Below are 8,826 nucleotides of genomic sequence, written 5' to 3'. Positions count from 1 at the left end.
AGCAAACTCCGAGAGCTAGTTCCTCACGAGCTGCTCCTAGCTGCTCCTAGCTCCTCTCGTGCTCCTCCTCCTCCTCCTCCGGCTCCGGCTTCTGACGATGATCCTGAATTTCAACAGCTTATGCAAGACATCGATGATCACGTACCCGATGATGAGCCTGCACCGGAACCAGCTCCACAAGAAGATCAAATGCCTCCATATTTTCGTTCGTTTTTTGAGACATTTGATTTACGGTATGCTTCCATCGAATCCCACTTGACTGCTACTCACGAAGTGGTAAATCAACGCTTAGACACTTTGGAAGCTCGTCAGATGGAGTTTCAAAGGGAGATGCTTACACGCATGGATGCTCTCTCTCTTGAGATGCAAGCCCGATTTCCTCCTCCGCCTCCCGATCCTTCTATGAATGATTAGACTTATTTTAGTTTGATTGTATTTGGGATTAAACTTAAAACTTGGATTGATTAAACATTTTGCTATTTTTGGAGTTGAATGATTGGTTGTTTGAACTTATTTGGTTTGGTTTAATTCTTGCATCATTTACATATTAGTTGCATTATGACCAATTATGCCATTTCATATTTTATTTTGAATATTGATTATGAAACTAATGGCTAATCTCTCTTTTGATCTTTGATCTTAGCAGTTTAATCTTTAAGTTTCTAAATATAAATTGGCTAAGTTTTTCAAAACCTTGTGTAAAGTTATTTTATAGTCTTTTTGATTTAACAAAAAGGGGGAGAAGTGTAAAATGTTTTAAAGGGGGATAAATGTTATAGTAAGGGGGAGTAATTTCAAACTTGATTTTCAAAAAAAATTCAAAGAAAATCTTAAAATTACTCAAGTGTTTTGCTATTTCAAAAAGGGGGAGATTGTTGAAAACATTTTGATATTTCGATATAACAAATTAAGTTAAATGAATTTTAAGATTTTACAAATGATTTTCTAAGGTATATTCGAATTAATTAATCGGATATCAAATTATTACTCCAAGTCTTTCAAGATCAATTTTAATCCTTACTAAATGTGTAAAATTGTGATTTGTACTTAAACTATTTTTGAAACAATTTTCACAAAGTATTTTGAACCAAAATCAAGCCTTAAATCAATTTTTCAAAGGCATCCACCGATGCATCAATCCATGCATCGATGCACCATTGAATAAATTAAACATCGAATGCATTTCATGCATCGATGCACAAGCAATGCACCGATGCACTCAGGCTATTTTCAAACATCGAATGCATTTTATGCATCGATGCACACTTGGTGCACCGATGCACTAAGTGTTCCAAAGGTCAAAATATTTGAATTTTACACTGATGCACCGATGCACTATGGTCATGCATCGATGCACCGACGCTCCCAACCAGTTTTATTAATTGTTTTCACACACTAACGGCTCTATTGACTCCACTAATCATCCCCAATGTTCAGAAGTGATTCAAGATGTATTTAAACAAGCTTAGAAGTCATTGATAAAAACAAGAAACATCAAGCAACTAGAATCAAGAGAGAATCAAAGAGAAATCATCAAACCTCAAGTTTGAGCATTTTAAAGCCTATTTTTCATTCAATATTCATTTTGCTTTCAAGAACACTTATTGTGCTCAATTGTATTTATTCTTGAGTGTTCTCTCTTTGTTCTAGAATTGTGCAAACATATTTGCCTTGTGAGGTTTTTTCTTGTAAGTTTGCAAATTTGTAATCTTCTCTTTGAGAAAAGAGTGTTCTCAAGAATTGGGGTATATTCTTGAGGGAGTTGTAAGGTTATCTCTTTGGCCTCAAAAGAAAGAACAAATTAGTGAATTTGTTGGAAAATCCTTAGTGTGGATAGCTAAGGTAGTGGACGTAGACTTTGGTTGATAAAGTCGAACCACTGTAAATCGTTGTGCAATTACTTTCAATTTTCTGCAAAAGCTTCCACCAAAATTTTTATTGCTAATTCACCCTCCTCTTGGTCGATTTCATCGATCGATTAACTCAACAGATGTGCTACTTAGTCATTCTCTCGAACACTAGGTAATCTCCTAAGGAATGGCTACTCTCATAGCTCTTACAACCTTAAGGCATTAAACATCGTAAACAAAACAGATAAAAACATACAAAAATAACCATTCATTAAAGTAAAACTTAAATATCCATAATGAACTTCCGCCAAATAAGACTAGTTCATGGTGGGGTTCGAAAGTTTCAAGCACAAAGCAAGAAGTTAATTCGTTCATTACAACCCAAATGATAAAAATGAAAGCAAAGAGAAAAGAGAAGGAGGAAAAACCTTTGACGTGCACTACCGGAGCTCCCCTCGGCCACCACGAACTGCCTCAGCTCGCTAGCTCCTCTCAGACGCCTAGCTCGCCACTCATCCGCCACGGTAAATAAGATAGGTGAAGAAATGAGAGATTTTTTTCCTCCGAATTTTCTGGCTTAAGGTGGCGTGTGTAAAGTCTTCTTTTCATGGTGGCTTCATCTCCTATTTATAGGGGGAGAATAAACTTAGGAATTTGTGTTGAAATTCCTAGGATACCCCAAACATGCTTCATTCACGTGAGGGATGAGAAGAGGTGGCAGTGGTCCCCTCCAGGCAACTGGCTGAGTACCCGACAAGATTAGGCTGCAGCAGGGCGTGGTCCCCTCTAGGCAGCTGGGCGTCCTAGGTCGCAGATGTCTCCTCTCAGGCAACTGGTGGTGGAGGACACTTGAAGATAGGGACAACTGAGTCTAAAAAATATCTTCTATCGTTGTGTTCGCTCTCGAAATGCCAACTAATTCGATATTTGCATTCTGCTCATCAATCTCATCATGTCACGACACTTCCCTTTTTCTTATCCTTGCTCACAAATCCTGCACATCACCAAACAAGCACCTTCCCCATAACGCAGCACCGATTACAAAATAAAATGTCGCGACAAACATATTTCCACCACATGCAACTATATGCTCCTAAATGCATCTATATGATTAGGGCTGTAAAAAGCTGACCCGGCCTGCAAAACTGAATGAAACGACTCGAGTCAAAACTGTTTTTGACCTGCGCTGTAGCGATCCGAAACCGACTCAAGTCGGAACTGGTGTTGACCTGAACTCGAGTTAGACCTGGAAATTGTGGATCCGAACCCGACCTGCATCCGACCTGAGAATGACCTGAACCCGAATTGAACCGAAAATATGATACCCGAACCCAAACTGCATCCGACTGATATGAACCCGAACCCGAGATTGACCTGGTAAATAACTGGTATTACCTGACCTATTTTCAACCTGACCTGTAAATGATCCGACTTGTTAATGACCTGATCTGATATTTACCTGACTTATATATTACCATGGACGAAATTATAAGATTTTAATAAAATTATGAGTTTTTTAGTTTATGATTTAATTAAAAAATTAATATGATTACTTTTTAAATGTTATAATAAAATATTTATTATGATAATTAAATTAATAAATAGACCTATTATATAAAATTTTTAATAAAATTAATAAATTATTTAAATGTAAATTAGATAAAACATGATTAATAATACAAAGAAAAATTAATATAGTTTAATTTATATAAATTATATAGTTTAATTTATATAAAGAAAAAATAATATTAATAATAAAAGTATTTATTATGTAATATATATTAACGTTTTACATTATTAATATAAATAATTTTGGCAATACATTAATTTACATAGGCCCAATACATAAGCCCACTCTTTTATTACAAATATATATGCATTAGTGCTAGCCTATTTATATTAGGGTTTATGGTTTAGTGTTTATGGTTTAAAGTTTAGAGTTTAGGGTTTAAGGTTTCTATAAACTATATACTTTATTACTTTATATAGTTTATGCATAATGTTTCTATAAACTATATAGGTAATTTACTTTATATAGTTTATATATATATATATATATAGTTTATATATACTATACATGGTTTATACATACATATTATATAAAATTATTTAATAAAATTAATAATATCATTTAAATGTAAATTATATAAAACATGATTAATTAGATGTTAAATAATTAGTATGTCACATTACAAATTATATGGTTCATAAATAGTAGTACATGCCATATTAATTTCATTTGCATAATTAGTATTTTAGTTGCATGTTAGGTTAATTCACATTAAAAGCCCATTTATTTTGTTGTTATGAACAAGTAATAATAAAATCCAAAAATAAGTCCATTTCCAATAGTGCTAGTCCATTTACATTAGTTTTCATAGGCCCAATACATAAGTCCACTCTTTTATTACAAATATATATGCATTAGTGCTAGTTTATTTATATTATGGTTTAGGGTTAGTATTTATGATTTAAAGTTTTTTGTTTTTGGTTTAGGGTTTCTATAAACTATATTCTTTATTACATTATATAGTTTATATATATATAGGTTATATATATATAGTTTATATATACTATACATGGTTTATACATACATATTATATAAAATTATTTAATAAAATTAATAAAATTATATAAATGTAAATTATATAAAACATGATTAATTAGGAGTTAAATAATTAGTATGTCACATTGCATATTATATGGTTCATAAATAGTAGTACATGTCATTAATTTTATTTGCATAATTAGTATTTTAGTTGCATGTTAGGTTAATTCACATTAATAGCCCATTTATTTTGTTGTTATGAATAAGTAATAATAAAACCCAAAAATAAGTCTATTTCCAATAGTGCTAGTCCATTTACATTAGTTTACATAGGCCCAATACATAAGCTCACTCTTTTATTGCAAATATATATGCATTAGTCCTAATTTATTTATATTAGGGTTTATGGTTTAGGGGTTAGTATTAATGGTTTAGGGTTTCTATAAACTATATATTTTATTACTTTATATAGTTTATGCATAGTGTTTCTATAAACTATATAAGTAATTTACTTTATATAGTTTATATATATATAGGTTATAATATATATATATATATAGTTTATACATACATATTATATAAAATTATTTAAAAAAATTTTTAAATGTAAATTATATAAAATATGATTAATTAGGTGTTAAATAATTAGTATGTCACATTGCATATTATATGGTTCATAAATAGTAGTACATACCATATTAATTTCATTTGCATAATTAGTATTTTAGTTGCATGTTAGGTTAATTCACATTAATAGCCCATTTATTTTGTTGTTATGAATAAGTAATAATAAAACCAAAAAATAAGTTCATTTCCAATAGTGCTAGTCCATTTACATTTGTTTACATAGGCCCAATACATAAGCCCACTCTTTTATTACAAATACATATGCATTAATGTTAGTCCATTTATATTAGGGTTTATGGTTTAGGATTAGTGATTATGGATTAAAGTTTCTAGTTTAGGGTTTTTGGTTTAGAGTTTAGGGTTTCTATAAACTATATTCTTTATTACTTTATATAGTATATATATATATATATATATACATGTTTTATACATACATATTATATAAAATTATTTAATAAAATTATATAAATGTAAATTATATAAAACATGATTAATTAGGTGTTAAATAATTAGTATGTCACATTGCATATTATATGGTTTACAAATAGTAGTACATGTCATTAATTTAATTTGCATAATTAATATTTTAGTTGCATGTTAGGTTAATTCACATTAATAGCCCATTTATTTTGTTGTTATGAATAAGTAATAATAAAACCAAAAAATAAGTCAATTTGCATTAGTGCTAGTCCATTTACATTAGTTTACATAGGCCCAATTATAAAATATTTTATTGCAAATATATATGCATTAGTCTGAGTCTATTTATATTAGGGTTTAGGGTTTAGGGTTTAGGGTTTTTATAAACTATATATTTTATTACTTTATATAGTTTATGCATAGTGTTTCTATAAACTATATAAGTAATTTACTTTATATAGTTTATATATATATATATAGGTTATAATATATATATATAGTTTATACATACATATTATATAAAATTATTTTAATGTAAATTATATAAATCATGATTAATTAGATGTTAAATAATTAGTATATCACATTGCATATTATATGGTTCATAAATAGTAGTACATGCCATATTAATTTCATTTGCATAATTAGTATTTTAGTTGCATGTTAGGTTAATTCACATTAATAGCCCATTTATTTTGTTGTTATGAATAAGTAATAATAAAACCAAAAAGTAAGTCGATTTGCATTAGTGCTAGTCCATTTACATTAGTTTACATATGCCCAATACATAAGCCCACTCTTTTAATGCAAATATATATGCATTAGTCCTAGCCCATTTATATTAGTGTTTATGGTTTAGGGGTTAGTGTTTAGGGTTTCTATAAATTATATATTTTATTACTTTATATAGTTTATGCATAGTGTTTATATAAACTATATAAGTAATTTACTTTATATAGTTTATATATATATAGGTTATATATATATATATATATATATATATATAGTTTATACATACATATTATATAAAATTATTTAAATGTAAATTATATAAAACATGATTAATTAGGTGTTAAATAATTAGTATGTCACATTGTATATTATATGGTTCATAAATAGTAGTACATGCCATATTAATTTCATTTGCATAATTAGTATTTTAGTTGCATGTTAGGTTAATTCACATTAATATCCCATTTATTTTGTTGTTATGAATAAGTAATAATAAAACCCAAAAATAAGTCCAATTCCAATAGTGCTAGTCCATTTACATTAGTTTACATAGGCCCAATACATAAGCTCACATTTTATTACAAATATATATGCATTAGTGCTAGTCCATTTATATTAGGGTTTATGGTTTAGGGTTAGTGTTTATAGTTTAAAGTTTAGGGTTTAGGGATTATGGTTTAGGGTTTTAATAAACTATATACTTTATTACTTTATATAGTTTATGCATAGTGTTTCTATAAACTATATAAGTAATTTACTTTGTATAGTTTTTATATATATAGGTTATAAATATTGTTTATATATATTATACATGGTTTATACATACATATTATATAAAATTATTTAGTGTTTGTGGTTTAAAGTTTGTGGTTTAGGGTTTAGGGTTTCTATAAACTATATACTTTATTACTTTATGCATAGTGTTTCTATAAACTATATATGTAATTTACTTTATGTAGTTTATATATATATAGGTTATATATATATTGTGTAACACCCCAACCCGTATCCAACCCGGATACGAGTCCGAAGTGTCGCATTGACTTTTCAAACCTTTATTCGTATAAAATAGTGAGTAATTTTAAAAACTTTTATAACATTTAACTTATTCAAAACATTTACAAAACTATTCAGAGCTTATTCAATATATTCTTTTGATTACATGCCAACTAGAACTTTATATAAAAAAATATACATATTATTCACCTCTCTTCTGATCTGACATTCGGTAAGGAGAACTGACATGTCTTGTTCCTCTTTACTTCTCTTTTCGCTTTCCAAACCTACGTGTGAAACAATCACACGCTAAGTCGATGACTTAGTAAGGCATATAAAACATATAATATTTCATATAACATAAAGCATACATAAACATATACCATCATTATCATAATCTCTATCATTATCATTAAGAAACACATATAACATCATATGGTTCATGTAACACATTTCGAACCACTTACTTTTGATAACCATTTATAAACCCATCGTATACATATCACATTCAGTATGTTTGTTTAATCTCTTTATTAGCCCATGTACACTAGTGAGAACTTAAGGTATGTGAGTACATTGAGGTTGTGCACACATATGCTGTCACCACATCTCATATAAATGCCCCGAAGGACCACATATCATTCTTTAAGAATCATATACATATTCCAAGGATCAAGTATGTGTCTCACCAGAATTCACACATGTTTCAAAGAATACATATATGTCCCGAAGGACCTATCCAGAGGTCATAAAGATCCTCAGTAACTATCCAGAGGTCATAAAGATCCTTGGCAACTGTCCATAGGTTCCGAATAACCTAGGTAAACTGTCCATATGTTCCTTAGAACATAGGTATACTGTCCATATGTCTCGAAAGACATAGTTAATTCTGTCCATATGTTCCGTAGAACATAGGTATACTCTCGACTCTTGGCATGCCAACTATACCCCTAGCTCTCATATCACATAACATGGGCATTATCATTTATAACATTTCATATCACTTGTTATTTCTCTTCTGTCACATACCACATGTATGTGTAACCATATATCTCATATCATATCACATGTATCACAAGTGCATGTATTCACGTAGATCGTTTCATATGACTTATATCATTTCTCATTTGTTCATGTAACTTGGATGTCATATCATGTAACATATAACACATAATCATATAGGCTCACAGTTTTATCACCTATCATGTTATTTCACATATACACTTTTATATCGCATAAACTCATATATATCATATCACCTATAATAACATATGACACATATACCCATAACTTCATATCACATACTTATATCAATTAACACTTAGTCACATGGGTCATTTCTCATAACATATATCACATCACATATGTTCATGGTTATATCCCATAGCATATAAAATAACATATAAACTTATATATTTATTCATGTGTATACTTTCATTTATCCTATATATCAATTTCATATAACTTATCTCATAACTTATTTGATATTCATATATATTCTCATCTTATAACTTATATTACCTATGCATATAACCTTATGACTTATTATCAAGTACTCAACTAATGTTCCTATATGGTTCCATCTTTATCATATAACCTATGAGCTATTCTTATATTACCCTATATCAACCATACTTTGTTTATCTCACTTTT

Source organism: Hibiscus syriacus, unplaced genomic scaffold (genome assembly GCF_006381635.1).
Source record: "Hibiscus syriacus cultivar Baekdansim isolate YM2019G1 unplaced genomic scaffold, ASM638163v2 tig00110387_pilon, whole genome shotgun sequence".
NCBI classification, from domain to species: Eukaryota; Viridiplantae; Streptophyta; class Magnoliopsida; order Malvales; family Malvaceae; genus Hibiscus; species Hibiscus syriacus.
This window is presented reverse-complemented; position numbering follows the sequence as displayed.